General features: G+C 44.2%; 1 long non-coding RNA gene across 1 annotated transcript; it reads right to left on the bottom strand.

Annotated features, from left to right (window-relative positions):
* Window positions 1-9,228: 9,228 nt before the first annotated feature.
* LOC138924012 (uncharacterized) lies at window positions 9,229-14,277 on the bottom strand. Its single transcript, XR_011438467.1, has 3 exons — window positions 14,176-14,277; window positions 13,407-13,553; window positions 9,229-9,371 (listed from the first exon to the last, which is right to left on the bottom strand). It is a non-coding gene; the product is annotated as an uncharacterized lncRNA (long non-coding RNA).
* Window positions 14,278-15,534: the final 1,257 nt, after the last annotated feature.

Raw genomic sequence — 15,534 nt, forward strand, 5'->3', positions numbered from 1 at the left:
TTCCTAAGAGCAGTACCACGATGAGATGCAGAGTTCATAACAAAGGAAGGAGGTAATTTTAATCAAGGTATGAGGATAAGATGAGAATTAGATTACCATAATTTGTGAGAAATGTTCCATAAGAGCTTGTTCTTTCTGATTAGGTGCATCATCAATAAATTAGAAGTTGATAGTATAAAGTTTCTATATAAAAGTAGCAATAAATATATGTTTATTTTCATCTAAGGCAAACTTGCCAGTATGTAAGTAGTTTCACCTTGCAATGTTTCTGGCACATGATAGGTCTACTAAATATATGTTGAATTAATGAGTTACTGAAGGAATAAGTGGTAATCCATATTTTTAACTTTATGATCTTATATTGCACACTTCCATCTAGTGGCTGCCTCCCTAATTGTGAACAAAGTGCCAAATGAAAAGAAATTTAACAATTCTGAAGTGTTGATAAATACCACTGGGAAGGGGTTTGTGGGTTTGTTTGTTTTGTTTTTGTTTGTTTTAACAAGGAATATACTAACAATAGAGTGTATGAGTGTTTGTATTTTTATTCTCGGTGATTCAGGAGAGCCAAAGAAAACCAGTCTCAGAACTTCTATCTTCCTTACTTGGAATTTGTCTTGGCCTTCAGAGCATTTTCTCAGATATAGGACTCTGATACAGTGGGACTCCTTTCATGTTTACAATGTCCCTTGACTCATAAGTCACAGGAGAACTAAGGACTTAACACTCTCAACTTTTCTAAAGCATTTAAGGGACTATTCATTCTCCAGTATCGGGAGATGAGCGCACAGGCCCAGTGGGCTTTGAGAGCCACCCCCTTGCTGATAATGGGATGGACTTATCTTCTAGCCAAGAAGAGAACAGAGGGGGCTGACACAGGCTTTCAATTTTTTCCTCTAATGAATGCTATTTTCTTTTGCTTTAGAGAGCAGTACCCAAGAAGACTAGTGACAAGATGAAGTTTCACTGGTTTCCTTTTTCCCTGACAGGTTCAAAAGTGCTGTGCAGGTGGCAAATTAGACTTGGCTGCCCATTAATTGGTAGGAAGAAACTTTCTCTCCCACTGTTCAGATTGCCATTGGGTCCTTCAGCTCACATTGCGGTTTTGTGGAATTATCATTATTATATTTATCATTGCTGCTAATGCCATAGGCCACATCTCTGAGAAAAGGATGAAGGAATGATATCAATTAGAAGCCTCTCTGAGTGAATGTCTTAAAATAACTAGAAACTTGAGATAGCTCTTGGTAGAGTGAGGAGCAAACCAACTGATACAAGTTTTCAGCTCTGGGTTTGGGTAAAGAACTTACTCTGTGATTGTCCTTAAAGACTGAGAAAATAATAATGAAAAATACCAATATTGAGATGATAACAATTACGATGCGTCATTATTTATCAAACTTCTACACTGTGCAGGGCACATCCAGTGGTTTACTTATATTTGGTCATGTAACCTACAGAGCAACCCTAAGAGATGATTATTCTTTGAGCCCCGGGGAATAAGGGATTGGCCTAACTTCACGCAGCGTGTAAGTGGGAAAGCCATTATTCAATCCCTGTGTATAAGTGGAAGGACTACAGAAAAGCAAACCACCAGGAGAAGAGTGTAGATCCTTCCTTCCCAGGACATTCCAGCAAACAGAGCCAAAAACTGACATGGTGAGACCAGACAAGATTTAAACCTGAGGAGGAATACTAAAGGAAGAAGAGAAGAGGAAACGCGTCTTTCTAAAGCCTGGTGGTCTTTTCCACGGAATTCAGCGAAGATTCTTTTGACAGACCAGCCCTAGACATGTTGTGGGATAAACACGTGAGCGTGAAGCAGAAGGACACATGTAAGACTGAACACTGTGATGGCTTTGTGATGTGTCAATTTGGCTAAGCTAAACTGACACTGGAGTGCCAAAGGGAGACAGCAGCCATTTTGTAATATACACACCTTCTCCCAGTTATTTAATCAAACACTAGTTTAGATGCTACAGGGAAGGGATTTTTTGGATGCAATTAAAGTCTCAAATCAGTTGATTTTGAGTTAATCAAAAGAGAGGTTATCTTGGATGGGCCTGTCTTAATTAGGTGGAAGCCTTTAAAGGGGGACTAAGCCCTCCTTGAATATCAAAGATTCCAAGCAATACAGAAGAAGTAAACTGTAAAACCTTTCTACGTTTTGAGGTCTCTGTACTTACCTCATGGGTGCAGGTCTGCTGCCTCACCTCACTGATAAGAAGCAGCAGCTGGAGCTATAATGGCTCCTTTCCTTCCTGATGGCCCGCCCTGTGGACCTCAGGATTATGAAGGCAGCTCCTCCAATTTCACAAGCTTATTCCTTGTAATAAATCATACACACACCCACACGCACTCATACACACACAAATACACATATCCATCTCCTACTGGTTCTGCTCCTCTGGTTACACTCTGACTAATACAAACACCGAGGGACAGTAAAATCAGCTCATCTGAACACCAGCCCTGCCCACCAGCTATTCGGCTTATCTAAGGAATTATCTTTCCAAGAGAAGGAGAGACGCTGACTGCTACAGCACTCCAAATAAAAGAACAAGGAGGAGAATTAATAGAAAGCCATGTCCAACAGTGAGGAAGAGGGTGTTCTTTTAATAGAATGACACGTTGTATTAGTCTGCTTGAGCTGCCATAACCAAATACCACACACTGGCTGGCTTAAACCGCAGAAATTTATTTTTCTTCACAGTTCTGGAGGCTGGAAGTCCAAGCTCAAGCTGCCAGCACGGTTGGTTTTAGGAAGAGGCCTCTCTCCCCGGCTTGTAGACAGCTGCCTTCTTACCGTGTCCTCTCATGGCCTTTCCACCGCACGTGCACAGACAGAGAAATCTTTGGCGTCTGTTCCTCTTCTTATAAGGACACAGGTTTTATTGGATTAGGGCCCCACTCTTATCACCTCCTTTAACCTTAACTACCTCCCCTAAGTCCCGATCTCCACATCCTCAACCTTGGGGGTTGAGGCTTCAACCTATGCATTTTAGAAGGACAAAATTCAGTCTAAACCACACATCTAGTGAACAAAAAAAGAAGAAAAATGTTTCCAAAACTAGGGAAGTTGCAGGATGGCCATTGCTACTACAGATTAGCTAGTTTTTGGTAGAGAGAAGAATTCTTCTACTGTTCAGGTCATCCTCGGGTGCCTCAGCACACTTATTATCCAACTTCCCTCCTGACCTCTGGTTCTCATCAACCATGTAGAATGTCTTTGTCTTCTCTTTACCAAATTATAGCTCAGTGTTGATTCCTTCACTGTTTTTCAAAAGAAAATCAGTTCGTGGTCTGTTAACAGATTTTACTGAAGAATCATAAGAGAAACAGAGGGAGAGTTTCCATGGCATGCCCCATGGCAAAAGACTTCAGGTCTTCTCACCAGCTATAACTCTCCCAGAACCCTGCTGTGGGCCTCACACACAATTCCCACACCCGAAGTCAGCCTTTTGTCCCTCTATGGTCCCAATAATTCTGTCCCTATCCTGAATACCTCATCAGGCTATGGGTACTTAATATAACAGAAATTTGAAGTCTCGTTCCACTAACGCAAGTGATTTATCAAACAACACACAGCAGTCTCCCTCAGAGAAGTTCTAGTAAAACATACTTTTCTCCATTTGCTTCCATCAAAATAGTGTTGATAAAGGAGTTTGACGTCTGTACTAGGCAGGGACACTCAGTCAAAAGGACGCCCCCTGGTGGATGACTGTGGCACACCGGCCTGTTAGTCGCTGGCGGAGGGTGGGCGGATTCCAGAAGGGACAAAGGTAGAGGGAGCCGTAGGCTTCAAATGACCAAAGACAAGCACATATTATCTCCCAAAGGCCAGACTCAATTCTTCAGGAAAGAAGAAATGCAACAAACCCGGTGTCCTTCTGGCCGGGGGGTTCCTAATCTTCGAAGAGCAACAGGCACTGTCCTGACAGCCTGTTGGGACAGTCGGGCTCATGGAAGATAGTGCAGCTCCCCCTGAAGGAATTCTCTCTGCTGCTCCCAAATATGGCTAGTTTACCACAGCATCAAATTAATAATGGAACATAACTTTGCCACAGCACTGGAGGCCTCACATTCATCTGCTGCACTGTTGCGACATGCCCTCCCTATGCCCTTCCCTCATCTCATTACATGAGCACCTTTTTCCGGAACTCGCTGAGAATCGTTCCCTGTGGAGCTCTTATATTTGGGTGCCTGAAAAATGTTTCAGCAGTTCAGTTTGGAGAGGCAACAAGGAATAACAGGGAGAGTTCGAGGGTAATGTATGTGAGTGTGCTTTGTTTGTTAACGGTTAAGATAGCACAGAAATGTGAATTTTTCTTTTATGCGTCAGAAGCTGAGGGTATTAGTACCCATTTTGCTAATGGTCATCAGCAAGTCACTTTACCTCTCAGAATTCTGTTTCCTTATTTGTAAAATTATAGTTTTTGACTAGATACCTTCAAAGAGCCATTCTGGATCAAAAATGACCGATATCATAACAATGACTTAATGTTTATTGAACGCCCAATACATACTAAGGCACTCATCTAATGCTTTTACACATACTATCTCATTTATTCCTCAAAACAATCCTATGGAAGTATTATTGATACCATCATCCTTACTTTTCAAATTAAAAAAACCAAGGCACAACGACATTAGGTAATTCATCTAATGTCATGCAGCTAAGGAATAGAGCTGGGATCTTAACCCAGGCAATTTGCCTCTGGTGCCTACACACAGCCACTATGGTCTACTGCTACCATGAGTATGTTTTAATGATATGCTGTATAAAAACAAAAGTAAACAAACAAAAAACCCCACAAACTTTGAGATATGTCTACACAACATCAGTAAACACGGCAAGTATTAAAGTGTGGATACTTTAATGGTGGTGGCAGATTTATCATAATCCATTTATGTTCTTGTCTAGCCTTCTTACGACTACCAGGGAACAGTTGGCCCAGAGTTAGCAGCACAAACCCACGTACTGAAACAGGCAAAGCTAACTGGCCTACCCAGGATGGAACACCTGACTCGGGCACTCGATCACTTGGAAATGTTTTACTTCCCAAGTTTCTGACAGATATTTACTCATGCTGTGCCTAGAAAACAAGGCTTTAAGATCACCGGCACTCCCTGTTTTGATTGCCTGCCCACGGACAAATGGCGTCTTGCCATGCCTTGCACTTGGGAACCTTCCAAAGGGGCAAAACAAAATCCAAAAGAGGCAGCCTTCCACTGAGTACTTAGAGATGGCTCAGAGCACCGGCTTTAGGTTAGCTCTGATCTCTACTACAGCCCAGCACATTTTCCATACATTGAATAGTATTCCTCTTCTGCCTGCTAACCCCAATCCACTCAAGCTTCCAGAACAGCTGTCCATATTGGTTTATCCTTCTGTGAACTCATCTAGTATTGTCAGCTCTGCATCAGAGTTTAGTGCCAGATTGTGAGCTTTATCCTGCTGCTTTGTGACAATTTCATGTGTAGTCGAGTCTCATTTGTATCAACAGGTATCTTGGAGAAAATGAGGCACACTTCTTTAGTTCCTCCACAGTAGCCAGGTCAGTGATGTACTGAGCGCATGGTTCTGTTACCACTAGCAAAACATTTGCTGAACAGGATTGAAAGGAGAAGTTTCACAGAGAGCATCTTCTGGGAAAGAAAAAAACCTTCAGAATACGGGAGTCTTTGTAGAAATGAGAACTCCTGAGCACAATCTGTGTGGGGGCTCCTCTGGGCCCAAACCCCACACTTAGCATGGCTCCCACTGACATGTCCTCAGATTGTGAACATCAAAAAGCTTTTAAAGAATAAGTGCCATCTAGGAAGGATATATACACTGTTATAGCTGGCCTTCCCTAGCTCGATTCTAATTAGGCTGATAGAAAACCAAGTGGAAAGTTAGATTTCCATGGGAATCTCCTCAGGAATGAAAAAAGATCAGGTTTAAGGAGTCACTCCTGGACAACAACACAAAAGGTGAGGAAAGGAGGAAAGTAGGAATGCCAAAACAAGGAAGTGAGGGAGCCAATGGAAAATGTTGTCTTATTAGGCCAACCTTTGGAGATGCCTCTTAAGTATATTTCTGAGAGGACATGAGCATGTGTAGATTAAAGCCATTGCATTTCCGCAAGCAGGTGACACCACACCATAACACCTCACCAGTTTACAATCTAAAGGAGCCAAGGACTCTCCTTGTGTTGCCTGACCTGATTTGGCATTCTAGGCCCCAATGGAATGCTGATGTCTTATTTTGAGGAAATTGCTTTTGAATTATCCACCTCATTCTGTAGAGATATTATAACCATGATTCTCGAAGAGGACTTACTGGGTTGAAGGGGCATTTGAGCATCTTCCCTTCACAAGGTTTCACAGTGGGTGGTGGAATGTCCGATCTGCTCAGCAGGGTTTACACACGCAGAGTCTCTCCTAAGGGTGCATCTGCTCAGGTCAGGGTAGGGCAGAAGGGAGAGCATCTGATTGCTTCCATCCAAGTATGTTGAGGTTGACTGTGAAACAAATGTAGGCAGTCCTGAGCCAAACGCCCATCGCCGTCCAAGGCATCTGCAAACCACATTTGTTTCTTGGCTGTGATGGAAAGGGTTGGCTACCTCTGTCTTGTCTTCCTTTACCGCCCTGATCCCTCGAGCCAGAGGAAGGTGTTGCTATTGATGTCTTTCCCAGGCATGGTTTGTTGTTTTTCTTTGTAGATTTTATACATTGGCAGACAAAGGCCTTGAGTAAGGAAATGATCTTTTAGGAACAAAAAAGCTCATTTGTATGTGATATTCAGGACACCAGGCAGAATGGTCTTTCCGGATAAAGTTGGCTGGCGATGGAAAGAGTGGCATCTACGGGTCATAAAGCACTGTGTCTGTACATATTTCCTGCCGACAGGCACTCGCTCTGCGTGCCAATCCCATGTGTTAATGTCAGCACTTCCTTCTCCATGGGCCATCCAGGTCTTTTGGCTGAATAATTCTGCCTGGGGAAGGTCCTTTGATAGAGCGAGGAAGGAAGAGTGCACTGACTTCAACACCTTCTCAAAGGATTTGACTTTTTAGTTGGCTATTTCTAAATGTTTAAGTCTTTCTACAGGCCGAGACAAGAAGGTAAAACAAAAAGAAATAAACAGAAGCTAAGTATTCATTTTTTTATTAGACTCAGAACTTAGATTTTGACTGGGTATTGAATCTAGTCCTACTGCATGTGCTTAACAAACTTTTTAGGATACAACAATACAGGCAAGAAAGTCCCAAGCCCCCTATGGTACCAGAAGTGTCACAGGATAAGCGAGCACAAATATTAGCCAAGTGCTAGAAGAGGGACATCTTGTCAAAGTGGTTTGACTGTGGATGGAGACATCTGCTCCTTTCTGTTAGCCTCGTCATATCTCCCAAACTGTTGTTTTTCTTCTAGGGCATTTCTATGATCTTTTACGTCATAAGAAAATAGATGCATGAATTGTCTTTTTAAGTCCAAACAGGAATTACCTGCCAGGAATTTGGAAAAAGAAATAGTTTGTTTTTTTGGGGGGGAAGAGCAAAGATCAGAGGAAAAGAGGGTGTTTTTGCCGCTTTTACTGACACTGTCTTTCTTATAAAGAAAAACAAAGCTAAAGAAAGATGGGAAAAGATTTTGAGCCTATCTGACCAATCTTTTCCCCAAGATAATGGGCAGCTATAAATCTTGACTTAGCAACAGGTAAAATTAGTCCAATCGCTTTCATTGATTTGCACAAGTAGTGTAACATTACTATCAGCGATTTTGGAAATTACCATTTCAGTTTACATGTTTTATAACTTTAGGTTAGGTTTTTTTAAATAAAATGTAGGGCAACAAGAGGAAATGGAAAATGTATGTTTCCATTCTTAAGTGAAATCAGTGGGAATCTTAAATAACATTTATTAAAAGTATGGTGCATTGGAAAAAAGTATATCTTTGGAGCTCGTCTGTGTTGCTATCCTTGGGGTCTACAACTCAGAGCTGCTGCAGTCTAAAATATTTCATAATTCTGAGGCTAAAAGGACAGAGTATTCAGTCTGAAGTAGAGGATTCTGAAGAAAGACTTGAGTTGCTTTCAATTATAAGGACGTTATTACATGAGGGATGGTGACCATATGTGCTTTATTCCTAATAAAAAAAAACTGAATAAAGAAAAGCTATAGTTAGACGCACAAGAACTGTGAGGCTTATTAAAAATGAGAGAGAATGAGGGGTATTTTCTTGTCTCCCTTCTAAAACAGATTTTTAGATGAGAAGACACTCATAGACCAGAGGGTAGGGAGAAACCAGGTCTTCCAACTCACAAAGTGTAAGTAACCAAAAAAAAAAAAAAAAAAAGAAAGAAAAGAAGACATAGGTTCACAAATTTTGGGGTCAGAAAAAGTCACCTGGGGGGTTTGCTTAAAATACAGATCCTGTGGCCCATTTCCAGAGACGGTGATACAGTGGATTTAGGGTGGTATCTGGAAATCTGTATTGATTTTGAAACATGTCAACGCTTGAGAAGCACAAAGACAGCGCTGGGCCACTGACTTCGATGCAGGAACTGGGGTTTCTCCCCAGTCTGTTGCTAATTCATTAAATGATCCTGTCAAGCTGCAGCTTCCTTGCCTGAAAAATCCATACTTCATTTGTTCCTTCTATCTTATGAGACAAGAGCCGCAGAAGGTTGTGTAAGGTAGAAAAGCACTTTCCAAATCTGATGGCATATTCTATTTATCAATTTTTACATCCCTCATTAATCACTCTCTCAAATTAATCAGGGAAGGGCTTCTCTTCTCCCTGCTAATTCTGCACATGGAATTTCGAACCCGCAGATGTTAATTAGGAGCCTGCCCTGTGTACAGACTTGTAGAACCCACTTCTGCTATCTCCCACCTCTGTGATCTTGGGCAAATTATTCAAATTATCTGAGTTTCTATATCCTCGTTTGTGAAATGGGGATGCTTTTCGCCGCCTCCCTGGTTGCCTTGAGGAGAAAATCTGTAAAGTTCCTGCTACCTCACAGGAGCCTGGTTCTTCCCACCTGTGGATCCTGTCCCTCCTCTTTCACCATGTCCTTGTCCTCCAATTGACAATGACTGTCTTGTGACAGAGACTGAAGTCTCCATTGTTGTCTTTGGCAAAAATCAGGTTAGTAGACGTTTGCCCAGAATGAACAGAAATAAGCTTTTTATTTTCTCGAAAATCTCAACAGATTTCTCATTAAAAAGAATATATACATACATGTCTCCAGAAATGAGGCAGTGGTGCCTGTTCCTGGGTGTGTGGCCAGGGACACAGAATTCCCTTGGTGCTTCTGCAAACTCAGCTTTATTGAGCGCTCGGGGCCCTTCAGCAAACAGAACTCATGGAATTTCCAGAGGCTCCTGTGATGACGTGAAAAAAGCAAACAAAAGAACATTCAGTGGGGTCTTTTCTGGCCTCAGTTCTGGCACGTTTTCCGCACTCATTCTGCTAAGAAGGGACTTAGGGGAGGAAATTATTTGTGAAGCTGCAAAGTCAGACGGGAGAACAACTGACCCATGTTTTGGGTGGAACTCTAAAAAATAAAGTTATGGAACATTTCATCCATAAAAATCTCTGACATCGAATGAGAGCAAATACGGCAGGTGACTTTGGGCACAGGGGTTTTTTGTTTTTTTCCTTGGGGAGTCCTTGTTATTTCAAATACCTTGGTAGATCTGTAACCTGTTGTTGGTATAACTGCAGTTCTCAAAGAGCTTAAAACACCCAACTAGAAATTGCCTACTATTTCATTTTACTGCAGACAAGCTCAACACGATGGGGGAAATGTCCTTGAACCTTACAACTTGAGAGTGTCTTTGTAGGAGGTGGTGGCATTGCCATCTGACAATCGACTGAATATGTGAGCAGTTGCTTCTGAAGCCAGCCTCATAACCCAAATGCTTAGTGGGAGAAGAGGTCCTGGGGCAGAGGCTGCCAGTCACTTCCCCAAGTCTAGGGGTGTGACAAGTAATCAGACTGAAGCCCAAGCTCCCCCAGGTGACACATGAGGCCTTTCCTGATATGCCACGGACTCACCTTTTCATCTTATCCTTTTCTTCCTGTCCCACTCCTGCACAACTCACTGCACCCCTCACTCATCAAATGCAGCTGTGTGTGGTCACAGGAAGGCACCACACTGTCCCCCTCCATCCACTCGCCTAGCCAACACTTGCTTCTCTTTCAAATCTAACCTCTTACTTTACTTTTTCCCTGAAACCTCCCTAACTGTCCCACCTCCCACCCCTCAAACTCTCAAACAGGAGAAGAACCTCTCCTCTGTGCTCCATCGTAACACTTCATTCACAGATGCATTTGTTTATATTCATGTCTTTCTCCCCTGCTACACTGGGAGCTCCTGAAGACAGAGTTGATGCTTTAGTCATCCCCGTTCCTAGAACTAGTGCTTGTTCAAAAGGGCTCAATAAATGTTAACTGGCTGACTCACTGGATGAATCATTGAATGAATCCTTTGAAGCAGCTTCTTGAAAGTAAAAATCCCACCCTCCTCTCCCCCGATCCCTCACAACTCTATATTTTGGGAGATGGAGCTATAGTACTTTCCATTTTCCTAGAACCAAGAGATATTTGGGGTGAGAAGCATTGCTGACAGGTGATCTTTTGAGTTTGTCTAAGCTAAGTACTCTAATCCCATCCCCCACCCACAGATACAGGGTACTACAGACTGAGTGTTTGCGTCCTGCTCAAAAGTCACAGTTGAAGCCCTAATCCCCAAAGTGGTGGTATTTGGAGATAAGGCCTTTGGAAGATACATTAGGGTCAGATTAGGTCGTGAGAGTAGGGTCCTCATGATGGGATTAAGGCCCTTATAAAAAGAGGAAGGGACATGAGTCCTTTGTCTGCATGTGAGGATACAGCAAGAAAGCGACCATCTGCAAGAGAGCCCTCGCCAACCAGGAGCAGCCAGCACCCCAGTCTCGGACTTCCCAGCCTCCAGCACTGGGAGAAACAAATTTCTGTTGTTGAAGCCACGCAGTCGATGGCATTTTATTGTAGCAGGCTGAGCAGACTAAGACAGAAGTTGGTACTGACCGTGGGGTGCTGCTCTAACAAATACCTAAAAATGTGGAAGTGGCTTTGGACCTGGGTAATGGGCAGAGGCTTGAAGAGTTTTGAGGCGCTTGCTAGAAAGAGCTGATATTGTCATGAAAGGGCTGTTTAAGGTGGTTCTGGTGAGAGCGCAGACAGTGTGGGAACAACTGGCTCGGCCATTGTCCTGCGAGGGCTTTGGGATCTTCTCACAACTAAACTTCCCGTACATGGAGGCCCTTTATCTGTCTGTAGCACAGGCAACAGTGGCAGGGCAGAAGGCTTGGATCCTCCTTGCGCTGGTGGCAAAACCTGGATTCTAAGTGCCGGCTTGGAAAGGGGGAAAGCATTCTGGAAAGCCGAGCTGGTGTCTTTTGCAGTTTGGAAAATAGAAAATTTAAAATGGAGAGAGAAATTTCCTGGGTAAAGGAATCCTGTAAGAGATAAAGTGGGGGAAATTGAGAGAGGGCAGGTAAAGGAGCTTGTTTGAAGTTTAAAGGAGAGGAACATTGTTGCATGGTGTATTTAAGAGTTGTCAGAGAGTAGGGGGGGCTGCCCAGTGGCACAGCGGTTAAATGCGCAAGTTCTGCTTCAGCGGCCCGGGGTTCATCGGTTTGGATCTCGGGTACTGACATAGCACCACTCGGCAAGCCATGCTGTCGCAGGCATCCCACATATAAAGTAGAGGAAGATGGGCATGGATGTTAGCTCAGGGCCAGTCTTCCTCAGCAAAACGAGGAGGATTGGCAGCAGTTAGCTCAGGGCTAATCTTCCTCAAAATAAAAAAAAATTGTCAGAGAAAATGGCTCAGGCCCCCTGCCACTAGGTGAGGAACTGGGAACTCCCTTGCTAGTCTTTCCTGTCACCAAATCCCACCGTGCAACTTGTTGTACTACTTGTGCTGATCCACCAAGTGTTTGCTCTCTATTTGTGGTGCATTCAGCATTGTGCTGAGCCTTATGTCCCACATAGACAATGCAGGGGACACAGCTGTGTACCCAAGTTGTTTACAGCCTCACAGAGGAAACGAGGTTCACTTGTGTGCAGATGGCACGAAAACAGAACACAATGCTAGACGGTACAAAGGGCTCGAGACAGGGCTTCTTTGCTGCATATTAGAATCACTGGGGGAACTTTTAAAAATCTTGAGGGGCTGGCCCAGTGGCGTCGTAGTTAATTTTGTGCACCCTGCTTTGGTGGCCTGGGGTTTAAGGGTTCAGATCCCGGATGTGGACCTATGCACCACTCATCAAGCCATGCTGTGGTGGCATCCCACATATAAAATAGAGGAAGATTGGCAACAGATCTTAGCTCAGGGCCAATTTTCCTTACCAAAAAAAACAAAAAAAAAAACTTGAGCCCAGGCCATACCCCATATAAATGAAATCAGAGTCCCTGGGAGTGGGACCCAGATGTTTGTAGATTTAGTTTCCCAGATGATTCCAATGTCCAGCCAGGTCTGAGAAACCATGCTGAAGAATGAGCATTAGCTGTAACGGAAAAATATCTGAGCCATTCATTCACTAGCTCTGTGACCTTGGGTCAGCCAATGAACATCTTGAGGCCTGGTCATTCCAGAGACTTTTGTTAGTCCTATGAGGGGCATTTTATATCTGCATGATTAGCATAATGACTGACACATAGAAGGTACCCAATAAAGATGTATTCATTTGAACCAATAGTATACGTGGACTTATTTAATAAGCTTGAAAATGTAGTTATTAATAATAGTACTATTTGCAAAAGATAGTTTAGTGATAATATCTGTAATAATGGCTGTGGTAATTCAGGTTCCAAGGTGTACAGTAGAGAGAGCCCCAGTATTTACCTTGGTGGCTGTACATAACGGTGCTCCACACTGTGTGTTAGATTGACAAGTGCCTTGGGTGCATTGGAAGAATCAAGAGCAAAGCTTTTTAGTTCACCTTGGGAAACTGCCTCTTCATCGCTCTGGTCTCTGTCCATCTGTCCATGTACCACTGAGATGCCAAGCCACTAAGCCACATGGCAGAGGTTGAGAAAAGTACAGAGAATGAGAGAGGGAGAGGAGGAAGGAAAAGGAGCGATGGGAGGAGGAGATAAGAAGTCTTGGGAAAGAAGGAATGATGGGAAGGGATGTAGCCGAGGTTGGGAGTGTGGAGAGTGACTGAAGAGACAGTGCAACACTGCATGGGCCCAATGGTTCAAAGGGATGAGATGACAGTCAAGGTTTTGTTTTATGATGATGTGGAGGTCCCACGAGATGGAGGCAGAGAAGAGTGGGGGTTGGACTTGTAAATGGAGCTGATAAACCATAAGAATTCAGAGAACAAGGATATGGAGACCATCAAGAGCATGTCAGGTTTTACCTTGCCGACGCTCTGAAGGTCTGAAGGTTGTTAAATTGACTCCCATTCCTGAAAGAGCCCAGGCAGGCAGCTCCCTCTGGGACTCCCATTAACCCTCGTGCTCCACTGCCAGAAACATGAGCTCATTCCGCTTGTCCGTCTGCAGTCCTAGCAAGCACGATCAAACTTTATGAGGCTTATTACAAGCAAATTACATGGGAAGCTGCAAAGGATTGGAAGGAGGTGGATAGCGGCGGGGGGCCAAGCACACTATCGGGAAAGGGGAGCAGGGGTGGGGATGCTATGCACAGCCCAGACTTGGAAGGCATCAGAGCCCATCACCAAGCAGCTGGCAGCTCCCGCCTCTGGGGCCCAATTTTCCAAATGATGACTTGAGTGTTCACACCTGCACTGGCTGGGACCGGGGGCCCTCCCTCTGCAGAATTAATGGAGCGAGCAGAACCCAGGAATGCTTTTGGCCACAACAACCATTTCTCTCCTCCTTGGCCCCACCTTCTCTACTGGCAAAGCAGGTTTCTCTCCAGCTCCATGTCAGCTTCTCCTTCAGGCCTCTCTGCTGCTGAGGTGTGCAGATGCCCCTGGCTAGGCGTCCTCAGAGAGGCTAGATCCAAGGCACAAAAGAATCCCAGGACTTTTTCCCCTTAGATGGGCAGCTGGGCTCACCTTCTTATTGGCTTCCTCCTCCCCTTCCTAACATATAGACCCAAAACTATTTGCGACGCGACTTTTTTTGTTCCTACATAACACAAGTTTGGACAATTCTTTTTACCTTTTTTGGCTTCCCCTGGTGCATTCTGCTGGAAAGAGCCTGGGTACAGAATAACTGGGAATATCCCAGGAACTGGGATTCCCGTGGCTCGGTGTAGCTCCTACAGAGAGAACCACAAAATTCATGTAGATCATTTTGTTTGAACTCTTTCCCATAGCAATTGCTACTGGGAGAGTCCCCCTAACCAAGGCTCGGCTCTCTTCAGTGCTGCACACTTGTGTGCGCGCACACACACACACACACACACACACGTGTCCACATGCTTACTCAGAAACTTGCTGAAGCAGAACCAAATCAGGGTATGCAAACAGGCCTTATGGTTTTGGACAATTTAGGAGATGGATGCAGGGTAGGTTCAACTGGGGAGAGGTCTGGAGAGATGCCTTAGACCAATCTGAATGCACAAAACCAAGGAAGCACAGAAAAGATGCCATGTGAATGTCGTTACATAAATTTTCTCTCCCAGCACAGCCTGAGGTGGTTAGATGCTGTTTCCATCCAATGGGAGCTCCTTAAGCTCTCCCACTAAGGCTGGAAAAACATTCACTTAACAGGCTTGTCCAAACAATTCCCTTTTTAATTCAGACATGATGAACAGCAGGGGGAAAGCAGAGCCCCAGGGCTGTCCACCTGAATACCATCACTCCTGACAGGGCACAGAGCCACACGTTCACCTCAGCAGTCCATTAAAAAGCCTGATGGGGAAACTGTGTTTATGGTCAGGTTACAGAAACAGGAGGGAAGCAATTAATGCCTTCCCCATTGCCCCTGTCCTTCTATTTTCTGTTCTTTCCAGCACGCACACAACATGCTCACACAGACTCAGCGCCATCTCTTGCCTTCGCTTAAATGCTTTCTCGCAAACTCTTTCTCTGACACCCACCCACCTTGCGTGTGCTCCCTTAAACGATGGCTTTATCAGTACACTTGCAGGAGAAACATGTTCACATGTGTACTACGCGCTCATATGCCCTCTCAGATCACAGCTACACCCACAGCCTCTTTCTTCTTTCCATCCACACTCTCTCCAAACACGTTCATTTTGCTCTTTCATCTCTCTGACCTTGAACTTGCTCCCATCTTCCTTTCTCAGTCAGTCTTTCAGGAAAACATCTCTGCCTCTCCACCTTCCCCTGACCACCCCCCATCGCTCTTCTCTCTCTCCACCTCTCAGCGGCCAAATCAGCAACCCCAATTCCTGGCTGTCACAGGAAGCTTTCACACGAGGGAACCTTATCATTATTTTATTGCTCCGTCTCTCTGTCAATATATTCCTGTCCTTCCAGCTGAACTAGATTCCCCTGAGTTAAAAACTCGACTTCGGGTTATGTAACAAGCTCCTTGGGGAACACATGAGGT

Source organism: Equus caballus, chromosome 5 (genome assembly GCF_041296265.1).
Source record: "Equus caballus isolate H_3958 breed thoroughbred chromosome 5, TB-T2T, whole genome shotgun sequence".
Classification (NCBI taxonomy): domain Eukaryota; kingdom Metazoa; phylum Chordata; class Mammalia; order Perissodactyla; family Equidae; genus Equus; species Equus caballus.